Source organism: Acomys minous (genome assembly GCF_964271855.1).
Source record: "Acomys minous genome assembly, chromosome: 3".
In the NCBI taxonomy this organism is placed as follows: domain Eukaryota; kingdom Metazoa; phylum Chordata; class Mammalia; order Rodentia; family Muridae; genus Acomys; species Acomys minous.
Genome location: NC_140485.1, coordinates 95,796,355 through 95,809,564, shown reverse-complemented (window position 1 = coordinate 95,809,564; position 13,210 = coordinate 95,796,355). Strand labels below are relative to the sequence as shown.

The following is a 13,210-nucleotide window of genomic DNA, read 5'->3' as shown; positions in this document are numbered from 1 at the left end:
AAAGCCGAGAGGACTAACGAGGCTGCTGGATCAGTATAAGATTGCAGAAGAGTCTAGAACTGAGACCTCAGGAATGGGTAAGAGTTTAAGAATTTACAGTATGTCAGAATTCTGCTACAGGGTTTTCGAGCTCACTCTGTAAAATGAATAAAACTCGCTGCAGCTTTTACTGAGCATGCCATCAGGTGTCCCGTGCTAACGTCTTGTCAAAGATGTTCCTCACGTTTGACGGGGACGTAAGATTGCACTGTCTAGCAGCAACATAAGTTTGCCTCAGTTTTGGGTAAGTGTCTTCTATTATGTCTGAAACTCATCTGAGGACACATTTCTCAGAATGCGCCCCTGTTGCTGCTAAGCAACAACGACTGCTTGTAGAGGTCTAATCACGTAACCACAGGTTATGGAAAACAAACCTATATGCTGAGGGAGACAGAGGACGATTAGCTGAAATGCTTAGCCCCTCGGCTCCTGGAAGAGGTAGGGTCTCCTTGAAACTGCCAGTTGTAACGAGGGGGCAGTAAGGGGATTATGACAACAACTAGAAAAGGAGGCTGGGCATACAGCTACAGGACTCAAGGCACTAGGGGAGCAGCCGGCCACAGACTGAAGGGGGGAACAGAATCTCAGCCACACCTAGGTCCTTGAAGCCCAACCCACTGCCGAGAAGAGTGGGTGAGCAACCTGATAAAAGCGCCAAGCGAATACAGTAGGAAGAATGATTTGCCTCAAAGACCTTGCTGTGTTGGTACCAAGAACAAGATGAAGACAGAAGATGCTCACACAGCACCGCACAGTTCCCTCACAGAGAGTGGGCCCTTGGTGGCATTCACTGGTAAGGAAATCAGCGAATCTGTGGCACTGTGGTTGTAGTTGTTAGTGGGCATCGGCAACTGTATTAGCAGACTTTGGGGGGCACATCAGAGCCTCTCATAAACTGACACTGCTGGAGTCAGAACAGCCACAAGTTAAAGGAACAGTCCACAGAGTGAGAAATGCAACTATTCCTAGGCTCGGCACTCTGAAATGGTCTCTTAAAGGAATTTGTGCGGAGGATAGCGCCCTCGTGTGGAGACAGCGCGGAGGTTTTGACTGGCCTCGGAAGGACGCAGAATCACCATCTGCACTGCCCTCTAGTGGCTGGCTGGCATCCACTTCAGCACAACTTTGGTCTTTTAATGAAAGGTTTGGTTTTGTTTTGTTTTTCAGAAAGGCCTGTTTCCACTCAATCTTATTTTCTCCCTGTGGAATACAGCAGTTGTATGACCATGGAAACCCACACTGTGTCATACTCTATAGCATTATTCAAGATGGATCTCCTCATTTGGGAGATTAAATCCTTTCTCATTGCTTTTCCCCAATCTTCTTTCTTTTTTCAAATCGACAGTAAAATAGCAAGGTACTAACACCCTGAGCCCTCACCTGGACTTGCCAGCTGTTAAGTACTGCTTTGCATATCCTGGTTAGGGTATTGTTGTTGTTTGTTTTTGTTTGTTCTTTTATTTGTTTCTGCATTGTCCAGGTAACAAAAGCGGAGTCATTTGGCAAGAAAACGCCTCCACCACACTGACCCACAGGCAGGCCTGCACCACACTGATCTACAGGCAGGCCTGCACCACACTGACCTACAGGCAGGCCTGCACCACACTGACCTACAGGCAGGCCTCCACCACACTGACCCACAGGCAGGCCTGCACCACACTGACCTACAGGCAGGCCTGCACCACACTGACCCACAGGCAGGCCTGCACCACACTGACCTACAGGCAGGCCTCCACCACACTGACCCACAGGCAGGCCTGCACCACACTGACCTACAGGCAGGCCTCCACCACACTGACCTACAGGCAGGCCTCCACCACACTGACCTACAGGCAGGCCTCCACCACACTGACCCACAGGCAGGCCTGCACCACACTGATCCACAGGCAGGCCTGCACCACACTGACCCACAGGCAGGCCTGCACCACACTGACCTACAGGCAGGCCTGCACCACACTGACCCACAGGCAGGCCTCCACCACACTGACCTACAGGCAGGCCTGCACCACACTGACCTACAGGCAGGCCTCCAGAACACTGACACACAGGCAGGCCTGCACCACACTGACCTACAGGCAGGCCTCCACCACACTGACCCACAGGCAGGCCTCCACCACACTGACCTACAGGCAGGCCTCCACCACACTGACCTACAGGCAGGCCTGCACCACACTGACCAACAGGCAGGCCTCCAGAACACTGACCCACAGGCAGGCCTCTACCACACTGACCCACAGGCAGGCCTCCACCACACTGACCTACAGGCAGGCCTCCACCACACTGACCTACAGGCAGGCCTGCACCACACTGACCTACAGGCAGACCGCCAGAACACTGACCCACAGGCAGGCCTGCACCACACTGACCTACAGGCAAGCCTGCACCACATTGACCCACAGGCAGGCCTGCACCACACTGACCCACAGGCAGGCCTCCACCACACTGACCTACAGGCAGGCCTCCACCACACTGACCCACAGGCAGGCCTCCACCACACTGACCCACAGGCAGGCCTGCACCACACTGACCTACAGGCAGGCCTCCACCACACTGACCTACAGGCAGGCCTGCACCACACTGACTTACAGGCAGGCCTGCACCACACTGACCCACAGGCAGGCCTGCACCACACTGACCCACAGGCAGGCCTCCACCACACTGACCTACAGGCAGGCCTGCACCACACTGACCCACAGGCAGGCCTGCACCACACTGACCCACAGGCAGGCCTCCACCACACTGACCTACAGGCAGGCCTGCACCACACTGACCCACAGGCAGGCCTGCACCACACTGACCTACAGGCAGGCCTCCACCACACTGACCTACAGGCAGGCCTCCACCACACTGACCTACAGGCAGGCCTGCACCACACTGACCTACAGGCAGGCCTCCAGAACACTGACCCACAGGCAGGCCTGCACCACACTGACCTACAGGCAGGCCTGCACCACACTGACCCACAGGCAGGCCTGCACCACACTGACCTACAGGCAGGCCTCCACCACACTGACCTACAGGCAGGCCTGCACCACACTGACCCACAGGCAGGCCTGCACCACACTGACCTATAGGCAGGCCTCCACCACACTGACCTACAGGCAGGCCTGCACCACACTGACCCACAGGCAGGCCTGCACCACACTGACCTACAGGCAGGCCTCCATCACACTGACCCACAGGCAGGCCTGCACCACACTGACCCACAGGCAGGCCTCCACCACACTGACCTACAGGCAGGCCTCCACCACACTGACCTACAGGCAGGCCTCCACCACACTGACCTACAGGCAGGCCTGCACCACACTGACCCACAGGCAGGCCTGCACCACACTGACCCACAGGCAGGCCTGCACCACACTGACCCACAGGCAGGCCTGCACCACACTGACCTACAGGCAGGCCTGCACCACACTGACCCACAGGCAGGCCTGCACCACACTGACCCACAGGCAGGCCTCCACCACACTGACCTACAGGCAGGCCTGCACCACACTGACCCACAGGCAGGCCTGCACCACACTGACCCACAGGCAGGCCTCCACCACACTGACCCACAGGCAGGCCTCCACCACACTGACCCACAGGCAGGCCTGCACCACACTGACCCACAGGCAGGCCTGCACCACACTGACCTACAGGCAGGCCTCCACCACACTGACCTACAGGCAGGCCTCCACCACACTGACCTACAGGCAGGCCTGCACCACACTGACCTACAGGCAGGCCTGCACCACACTGACCTACAGGCAGGCCTCCACCACACTGACCTACAGGCAGGCCTCCACCACACTGACCTACAGGCAAGCCTGCACCACACTGACCCACAGGCAGGCCTCCACCACACTGACCTACAGGCAGGCCTGCACCACAGGCTGGTGGCCCTGGGTTGTATAAGAAAGCAGGCTTAACTTCCCAAAACCGGAGGAAGACATGATATCCAAGTACAAGAAACATTTAGACCTTCAAACACACATGACCATAGCTGTACAAAGCCAGGCATACTAAGGTTAGATCGTTTAAAGTGCAGGACAAAGAGAGGACAATACACTGTGCGTGTGGGAAATGGCAGGTAACATTTAAAGCAAAGACATTAGACTCACAGTAGATTCCTCAGGAGGAATGCTAAATTCTGGGAGGGCGTAGAATGATATGTTTGGAGTCCTTAAAGAAAACAACTACCAGGCAAGACTGTGGCACCCGGCATGGCTCTCCTTCACAGTTGCAGACTGTGGCACCCGGCATGGCTCTCCTTCACAGTTGCAGGAGACCTTCTGTGACAAGGATAACCGAGGGCCACTAGACCAGAATTACAAAAGACACCTAAGGGAATTTCTATGCCCAGAAAAGAATCTAGTAAACACCAACATAGAGAAGGTGAATAAATTCCACGAGAAAAAAAGGTACAACAATGAGGAATAAGAAAGAAACACTACTAACACGTTAAACCATCAGATTTACAAGAAAAAGAAGAAGGAGAAGGAGAAGAAGGCAAAAGCAGTGCTACTTGAAGAAAATCAGAATGAGATGTAAATTTATAAGGCAGGTGTTGGAACAGCACCTAATTTTATACAAACAAGTACCACCAGGCATAAAAGAGATTTGGGCCCCAGCATAACAGGGAGTGACTTTTGATACCAAGGATAACTTTGCAAACTAGAGAAACGAGCCTAGTATTTATGTAAGAACATGGGAAAGAGATAGAGAGACAGAGAGACAGAGACAGACAGAGACAAAGAGAGAGACACAGAGAGAGAGAGACAGACACAGAGAGAAACACAGAGAGAGACACAGAGAGAGAGAGAGAGAGAGAGAGAGAGAGAGAGAGAGAGAGAGAGCGTGTGTGTGTGTGTGTGTGTGTGTGTGTGTGTGTGTGTGTGTGTGAGAATTCCAGAACAAAACAGTGTCTTGGGGACATGACAGGACTGCTGTGGCTGCCTTATGAGGCGAGTACAGCCCCAAGCATGGAGGAGGAGGGGATCATGACCCCCATCCTCACTGCCATCCCTCACTGAGAGCTATGCACAAATGATGGCTCTGGGGAAAAGAGAGTCAGGTTTTTTAAGGGCTTGGCGCCTGGTGAATCAAACACACCTCAGTGGCTGGTCCCACACCCATGTAGGATACAGGCATCAGGAACTGGACTCAACAGGGTTTTTATTATTTATTTATTTATTTATTTATTTATTTATAAAATTTATTTTCATTTATGTGGGAGGGGGAGACTTAGGCACATGTATGTGGGGGTTCCCAGAGAGACCAGGAGAGAACAAAATAAAGTCACAATCCATCTTCTGAACCTAAAGAAAGAGGAATTAATGCTGTGGCCTAAGTGTGTTGAGATTAACCCCCAATGCAACAGTTCTAAGAGGTGTGACTGGGTCTGGACAGGATTGACACCCCTATAACAAATGGCTGCGGGGGTGGGGTGGGGGGGAGTGTCTCCACCTCTTCAACGCTGAAGGTTCACTCTTGTCCCTCTCCAAACACTGAACCTGCCTGCCCAACTGGGAAAAAAATCCACACCCACTCTATCCTATCAGTTTGGATCCATTGTACTTAAAGCCAGAGCCGGCGCCACAAGCCATGAAAAGCAGAATGAAAATCCACAGATAGAATTTTTTTGTATGCAAAGCATATACATAGAAATAAATGCCTCACTGGCAGCCAGTCACTAAAGATGCACGACTTTAATCCCAGCACTCGGGAGGCAGAGGCAGGTGGATTGCTGTGAGTTCAAAGCCAGCCTGGTCTACAAAGCGAGTCCAGGACGGCCAAGGCTAACAAAGAGAAACCTTGTCTCGGAAAAGAAAAAAGCAAAACAAAACAAAACAAAAGGCTATCTTAGCTTCATTTCCCATTGCTGTGATTAGAAACAAGAGCAGTTTATGAGAGGAAGGGTTGGTTTTAGCTCGCCAGGGATTGCAGTTCGACACCATGGCAGTGGGAGCGTAAGGCTGGCCCACGGCTCTGTCAGCAGCTAGAAACAGAGAGGACCAAACTGATGCCCACACGCCTCTGCTCAGCTCTGCTCACTGCCCTCCCCCCTACAGCACAGGGCCACACCCACTCGTGGGTGCCACCCGCAGAGAGTGGGTCTTCCCACCTCAGCTAACGTAGCAGGGCAATCCCCCACAGACCAACCTGAGCTAGGCAACCCATCACTGTCCCCACGTAACTCCAGGCTGCTGTTCATACTGGCACACAAGCTCTCTACTGACCAAGTCATCTTCCGGGACACTTCATGGGGGCACTATGAAAACTGGCAAGCATACTAAAAAACTATATCATAAGAAAACACAAATGCTCTAGAAAGGCCAAATAAGTTGGAAAAATATGTCTGACTCTAAGATATAAACCCTAATCTTCAGGAAAAGGTGTTAAGGACATTAAGAAAACAAACTGAGTCAGGCATGGTAGTGCACGCATTTAATCCCAGCACTTGGGAGGCAGAGAAAAGCAGATCACTGTGAGTTCAAGGCCAGCCTGGTCTACAAATCGAGTTTAGAACAGCCACGGCTACACAGAGAAACCCTGTCTTGAGAAAGAAACAAAAAAGAAAGAAAGAACACAAACTGAGAAATAGAACAAAATCATTTAGCCTCAATTTGTCCAGGCAAGTATTTTTCACAAACATGCCAAAGCAATTCAACTGAGAAAAGAGTCTGTCCAACATATGATACCGGACAGCTGATCCAAGGGGAGAAGGAAGCTCAGTCCTTGTACTGTATAGACCCACTAACTTGAAGGGTAACTTGTTACAACAGGAAAGTCACATGAGTCCTGTATTATACTGTCCTGGCTAGTTTTTTCTCAACTTGACACAAGCTAGAGGGAACCCCAATTGAGAAAAGACCCCTCAAAATCCAGAGGTAGAACACTTAGTGACCGATGGGAGGACGCAGCCATGGTGGGGGAACACTTAGTGACCGATGGGAGGACGCAGCCATGGTGGGTGGACACTTAGTGACCGATGGGGGAGGACGCAGCCATGGTGGGTGGACACTTAGTGACCGATGGGGGAGGACGCAGCCATGGTGGGTGGACACTTAGTGACCGATGGGAGGACGCAGCCATGGTGGGTGGACACTTAGTGACCGATGGGGGAGGACGCAGCCATGGTGGGTGGACACTTAGTGACCGATGGGGGAGGACGCAGCCATGGTGGGTGGACACTTAGTGACCGATGGGAGGACGCAGCCATGGTGGGTGGACACTTAGTGACCGATGGGGGAGGACGCAGCCATGGTGGGTGGACACTTAGTGACCGATGGGGGAGGACGCAGCCATGGTGGGTGGACACTTAGTGACCGATGGGGGAGGACGCAGCCATGGTGGGTGGACACTTAGTGACCGATGGGAGGACGCAGCCATGGTGGGTGGACACTTAGTGACCGATGGGGGAGGACGCAGCCATGGTGGGTGGACACTTAGTGACTGGTGGGGGAGGACGCAGCCATGGTGGGTGGACACTTAGTGACCGATGGGAGGACGCAGCCATGGTGGGTGGACACTTAGTGACTGATGGGGGAGGACGCAGCCATGGTGGGTGGACACTTAGTGACTGATGGGGGAGGACGCAGCCATGGTGGGGGAACACTTAGTGACCGATGGGGGAGGACGCAGCCATGGTGGGTGGACACTTAGTGACCGATGGGGGAGGACGCAGCCATGGTGGGTGGACACTTAGTGACCGATGGGGGAGGACACAGCCATGGTGGGTGGACACTTAGTGACCGATGGGGGAGGACGCAGCCATGGTGGGGGAACACTTAGTGACCGATGGGGGAGGACGCAGCCATGGTGGGTGGACACTTAGTGACTGATGGGGGAGGACGCAGCCATGGTGGGTGGACACTTAGTGACTGGTGGGGGAGGACGCAGCCATGGTGGGTGGACACTTAGTGACTGGTGGGGGAGGACGCAGCCATGGTGGGTGGACACTTAGTGACCGATGGGGGAGGACGCAGCCATGGTGGGTGGACACTTAGTGACTGGTGGGGGAGGACGCAGCCATGGTGGGTGGACACTTAGTGACCGATGGGGGAGGACGCAGCCATGGTGGGTGGACACTTAGTGACTGGTGGGGGAGGACGCAGCCATGGTGGGTGGACACTTAGTGACCGATGGGGGAGGACGCAGCCATGGTGGGTGGACACTTAGTGACCGATGGGGGAGGACGCAGCCATGGTGGGTGGACACTTAGTGACTGGTGGGGGAGGACGCAGCCATGGTGGGTGGACACTTAGTGACCGATGGGGGAGGACGCAGCCATGGTGGGTGGACACTTAGTGACCGATGGGGGAGGACGCAGCCATGGTGGGTGGACACTTAGTGACTGATGGGGGAGGACGCAGCCATGGTGGGTGGACACTTAGTGACCGATGGGGGAGGACGCAGCCATGGTGGGTGGACACTTAGTGACTGGTGGGGGAGGACGCAGCCATGGTGGGTGGACACTTAGTGACCGATGGGAGGACGCAGCCATGGTGGGTGGACACTTAGTGACTGATGGGGGAGGACGCAGCCATGGTGGGTGGACACTTAGTGACCGATGGGGGAGGACGCAGCCATGGTGGGTGGACACTTAGTGACCGATGGGAGGACGCAGCCATGGTGGGTGGACACTTAGTGACCGATGGGGGAGGACGCAGCCATGGTGGGTGGACACTTAGTGACCGATGGGAGGACGCAGCCATGGTGGGTGGACACTTAGTGACTGATGGGGGAGGACGCAGCCATGGTGGGTGGACACTTAGTGACCGATGGGAGGACGCAGCCATGGTGGGGGGACACTTAGTGACTGATGGGGGAGGACGCAGCCATGGTGGGTGGACACTTAGTGACCGATGGGAGGACGCAGCCATGGTGGGTGGACACTTAGTGACTGATGGGGGAGGACGCAGCCATGGTGGGTGGACACTTAGTGACCGATGGGGGAGGACGCAGCCATGGTGGGTGGACACTTAGTGACCGATGGGAGGACGCAGCCATGGTGGGTGGACACTTAGTGACCGATGGGGGAGGACGCAGCCATGGTGGGTGGACACTTAGTGACCGATGGGAGGACGCAGCCATGGTGGGTGGACACTTAGTGACCGATGGGAGGACGCAGCCATGGTGGGTGGACACTTAGTGACTGATGGGGGAGGACGCAGCCATGGTGGGTGGACACTTAGTGACCGATGGGGGAGGACGCAGCCATGGTGGGTGGACACTTAGTGACTGATGGGGGAGGACGCAGCCATGGTGGGGGAACACTTAGTGACCGATGGGGGAGGATGCAGCCATGGTGGGTGGACACTTAGTGACTGATGGGGGAGGACGCAGCCATGGTGGGTGGACACTTAGTGACCGATGGGGGAGGATGCAGCCATGGTGGGTGGACACTTAGTGACCGATGGGGGAGGACGCAGCCATGGTGGGTGGACACTTAGTGACCGATGGGGGAGGACGCAGCCATGGTGGGTGGACACTTAGTGACCGATGGGGGAGGATGCAGCCATGGTGGGTGGACACTTAGTGACTGGTGGGGGAGGACGCAGCCATGGTGGGTGGACACTTAGTGACTGGTGGGCGAGGACGCAGCCATGGTGGGTGGACACTTAGTGACCGATGGGGGAGGACGCAGCCATGGTGGGGGAACACTTAGTGACCGATGGGGGAGGATGCAGCCATGGTGGGTGGACACTTAGTGACTGGTGGGGGAGGACGCAGCCATGGTGGGTGGACACTTAGTGACTGGTGGGGGAGGACGCAGCCATGGTGGGTGGACACTTAGTGACCGATGGGGGAGGACGCAGCCATGGTGGGTGGACACTTAGTGACTGGTGGGGGAGGACGCAGCCATGGTGGGGGAACACTTAGTGACCGATGGGGGAGGACGCAGCCATGGTGGGTGGACACTTAGTGACTGATGGGGGAGGACGCAGCCATGGTGGGGGAACACTTAGTGACCGATGGGAGGACGCAGCCATGGTGGGTGGACACTTAGTGACCGATGGGGGAGGACGCAGCCATGGTGGGTGGACACTTAGTGACCGATGGGGGAGGACGCAGCCATGGTGGGTGGACACTTAGTGACCGATGGGGGAGGACGCAGCCATGGTGGGTGGACACTTAGTGACCGGTGGGGGAGGACGCAGCCATGGTGGGTGGACACTTAGTGACCGATGGGAGGACGCAGCCATGGTGGGTGGACACTTAGTGACCGATGGGGGAGGACGCAGCCATGGTGGGTGGACACTTAGTGACTGATGGGGGAGGACGCAGCCATGGTGGGTGGACACTTAGTGACCGATGGGGGAGGACGCAGCCATGGTGGGGTGGACACTTAGTGACTGGTGGGGGAGGATGCAGCCATGGTGGGTGGACACTTAGTGACCGATGGGAGGACGCAGCCATGGTGGGTGGACACTTAGTGACCGATGGGGGAGGACGCAGCCATGGTGGGTGGACACTTAGTGACTGATGGGGGAGGACGCAGCCATGGTGGGTGGACACTTAGTGACCGATGGGGGAGGACGCAGCCATGGTGGGGTGGACACTTAGTGACTGGTGGGGGAGGATGCAGCCATGGTGGGTGGACACTTAGTGACCGATGGGAGGACGCAGCCATAGTGGGTGGACACTTAGTGACCGATGGGGGAGGACGCAGCCATGGTGGGTGGACACTTAGTGACTGATGGGGGAGGACGCAGCCATGGTGGGGTGGACACTTAGTGACCGATGGGAGGACGCAGCCATGGTGGGTGGACACTTAGTGACTGATGGGGGAGGACGCAGCCATGGTGGGTGGACACTTAGTGACTGGTGGGGGAGGACGCAGCCATGGTGGGTGGACACTTAGTGACCGATGGGGGAGGACGCAGCCATGGTGGGTGGACACTTAGTGACTGATGGGGGAGGACGCAGCCATGGTGGGTGGACACTTAGTGACCGATGGGGGAGGACGCAGCCATGGTGGGTGGACACTTAGTGACTGGTGGGGGAGGACGCAGCCATGGTGGGTGGACACTTAGTGACCGATGGGGGAGGACGCAGCCATGGTGGGTGGACACTTAGTGACTGGTGGGGGAGGACGCAGCCATGGTGGGTGGACACTTAGTGACTGATGGGGGAGGACGCAGCCATGGTGGGGGAACACTTAGTGACCGATGGGAGGACGCAGCCATGGTGGGTGGACACTTAGTGACCGATGGGGGAGGACGCAGCCATGGTGGGTGGACACTTAGTGACCGATGGGGGAGGACGCAGCCATGGTGGGTGGACACTTAGTGACCGATGGGGGAGGACGCAGCCATGGTGGGTGGACACTTAGTGACTGGTGGGGGAGGACGCAGCCATGGTGGGTGGACACTTAGTGACCGATGGGAGGACGCAGCCATGGTGGGTGGACACTTAGTGACCGATGGGGGAGGACGCAGCCATGGTGGGTGGACACTTAGTGACTGATGGGGGAGGACGCAGCCATGGTGGGTGGACACTTAGTGACCGATGGGGGAGGACGCAGCCATGGTGGGGTGGACACTTAGTGACTGGTGGGGGAGGATGCAGCCATGGTGGGTGGACACTTAGTGACCGATGGGAGGACGCAGCCATGGTGGGTGGACACTTAGTGACCGATGGGGGAGGACGCAGCCATGGTGGGTGGACACTTAGTGACTGATGGGGGAGGACGCAGCCATGGTGGGTGGACACTTAGTGACCGATGGGGGAGGACGCAGCCATGGTGGGGTGGACACTTAGTGACTGGTGGGGGAGGATGCAGCCATGGTGGGTGGACACTTAGTGACCGATGGGAGGACGCAGCCATAGTGGGTGGACACTTAGTGACCGATGGGGGAGGACGCAGCCATGGTGGGTGGACACTTAGTGACTGATGGGGGAGGACGCAGCCATGGTGGGGTGGACACTTAGTGACCGATGGGGGAGGACGCAGCCATGGTGGGTGGACACTTAGTGACCGATGGGGGAGGACGCAGCCATGGTGGGTGGACACTTAGTGACTGATGGGGGAGGACGCAGCCATGGTGGGTGGACACTTAGTGACTGATGGGGGAGGACGCAGCCATGGTGGGTGGACACTTAGTGACCGATGGGGGAGGACGCAGCCATGGTGGGTGGACACTTAGTGACTGATGGGGGAGGACGCAGCCATGGTGGGGTGGACACTTAGTGACCGATGCGGGAGGACGCAGCCATGGTGGGTGGACACTTAGTGACCGATGGGGGAGGACGCAGCCATGGTAGGTGGACACTTAGTGACCGATGGGGGAGGACGCAGCCATGGTGGGTGGACACTTAGTGACCGATGGGGGAGGACGCAGCCATGGTGGGGTGGACACTTAGTGACCGATGGGGGAGGACGCAGCCATGGTGGGTGGACACTTAGTGACCGATGGGAGGACGCAGCCATGGTGGGTGGACACTTAGTGACCGGTGGGGGAGGACGCAGCCATGGTGGGTGGACACTTAGTGACCGATGGGGGAGGACGCAGCCATGGTGGGTGGACACTTAGTGACCGGTGGGAGGACGCAGCCATGGTGGGTGGACACTTAGTGACCGATGGGAGGACGCAGCCATGGTGGGTGGACACTTAGTGACTGATGGGGGAGGACGCAGCCATGGTGGGTGGACACTTAGTGACCGATGGGAGGACGCAGCCATGGTGGGTGGACACTTAGTGACCGGTGGGGGAGGACGCAGCCATGGTGGGTGGACACTTAGTGACTGGTGGGGGAGGACGCAGCCATGGTGGGAGGACACTTAGTGACCGATGGGGGAGGACGCAGCCATGGTGGGTGGACACTTAGTGACCGATGGGGGAGGACGCAGCCATGGTGGGTGGACACTTAGTGACTGGTGGGGGAGGACGCAGCCATGGTGGGTGGACACTTAGTGACCGATGGGGGAGGACGCAGCCATGGTGGGTGGACACTTAGTGACTGGTGGGGGAGGACGCAGCCATGGTGGGGGAACACTTAGTGACCGATGGGGGAGGACGCAGCCATGGTGGGTGGACACTTAGTGACTGGTGGGGGAGGACGCAGCCATGGTGGGTGGACACTTAGTGACTGATGGGGGAGGACGCAGCCATGGTGGGTGGACACTTAGTGACTGGTGGGGGAGGACGCAGCCATGGTGGGGGAACACTTAGTGACCGATGGG

The 13,210-nt window shown here is 56.8% G+C and overlaps 1 protein-coding gene across 1 annotated transcript in view; it reads right to left on the bottom strand.

Moving 5' to 3' along the window:
* The window catches only part of FIG4 (FIG4 phosphoinositide 5-phosphatase), a 118,793-nt gene that overhangs the window by 91,687 nt on the left and 13,896 nt on the right, over window positions 1–13,210 (bottom strand). The gene's annotated exons all lie outside the window — the stretch shown is intronic.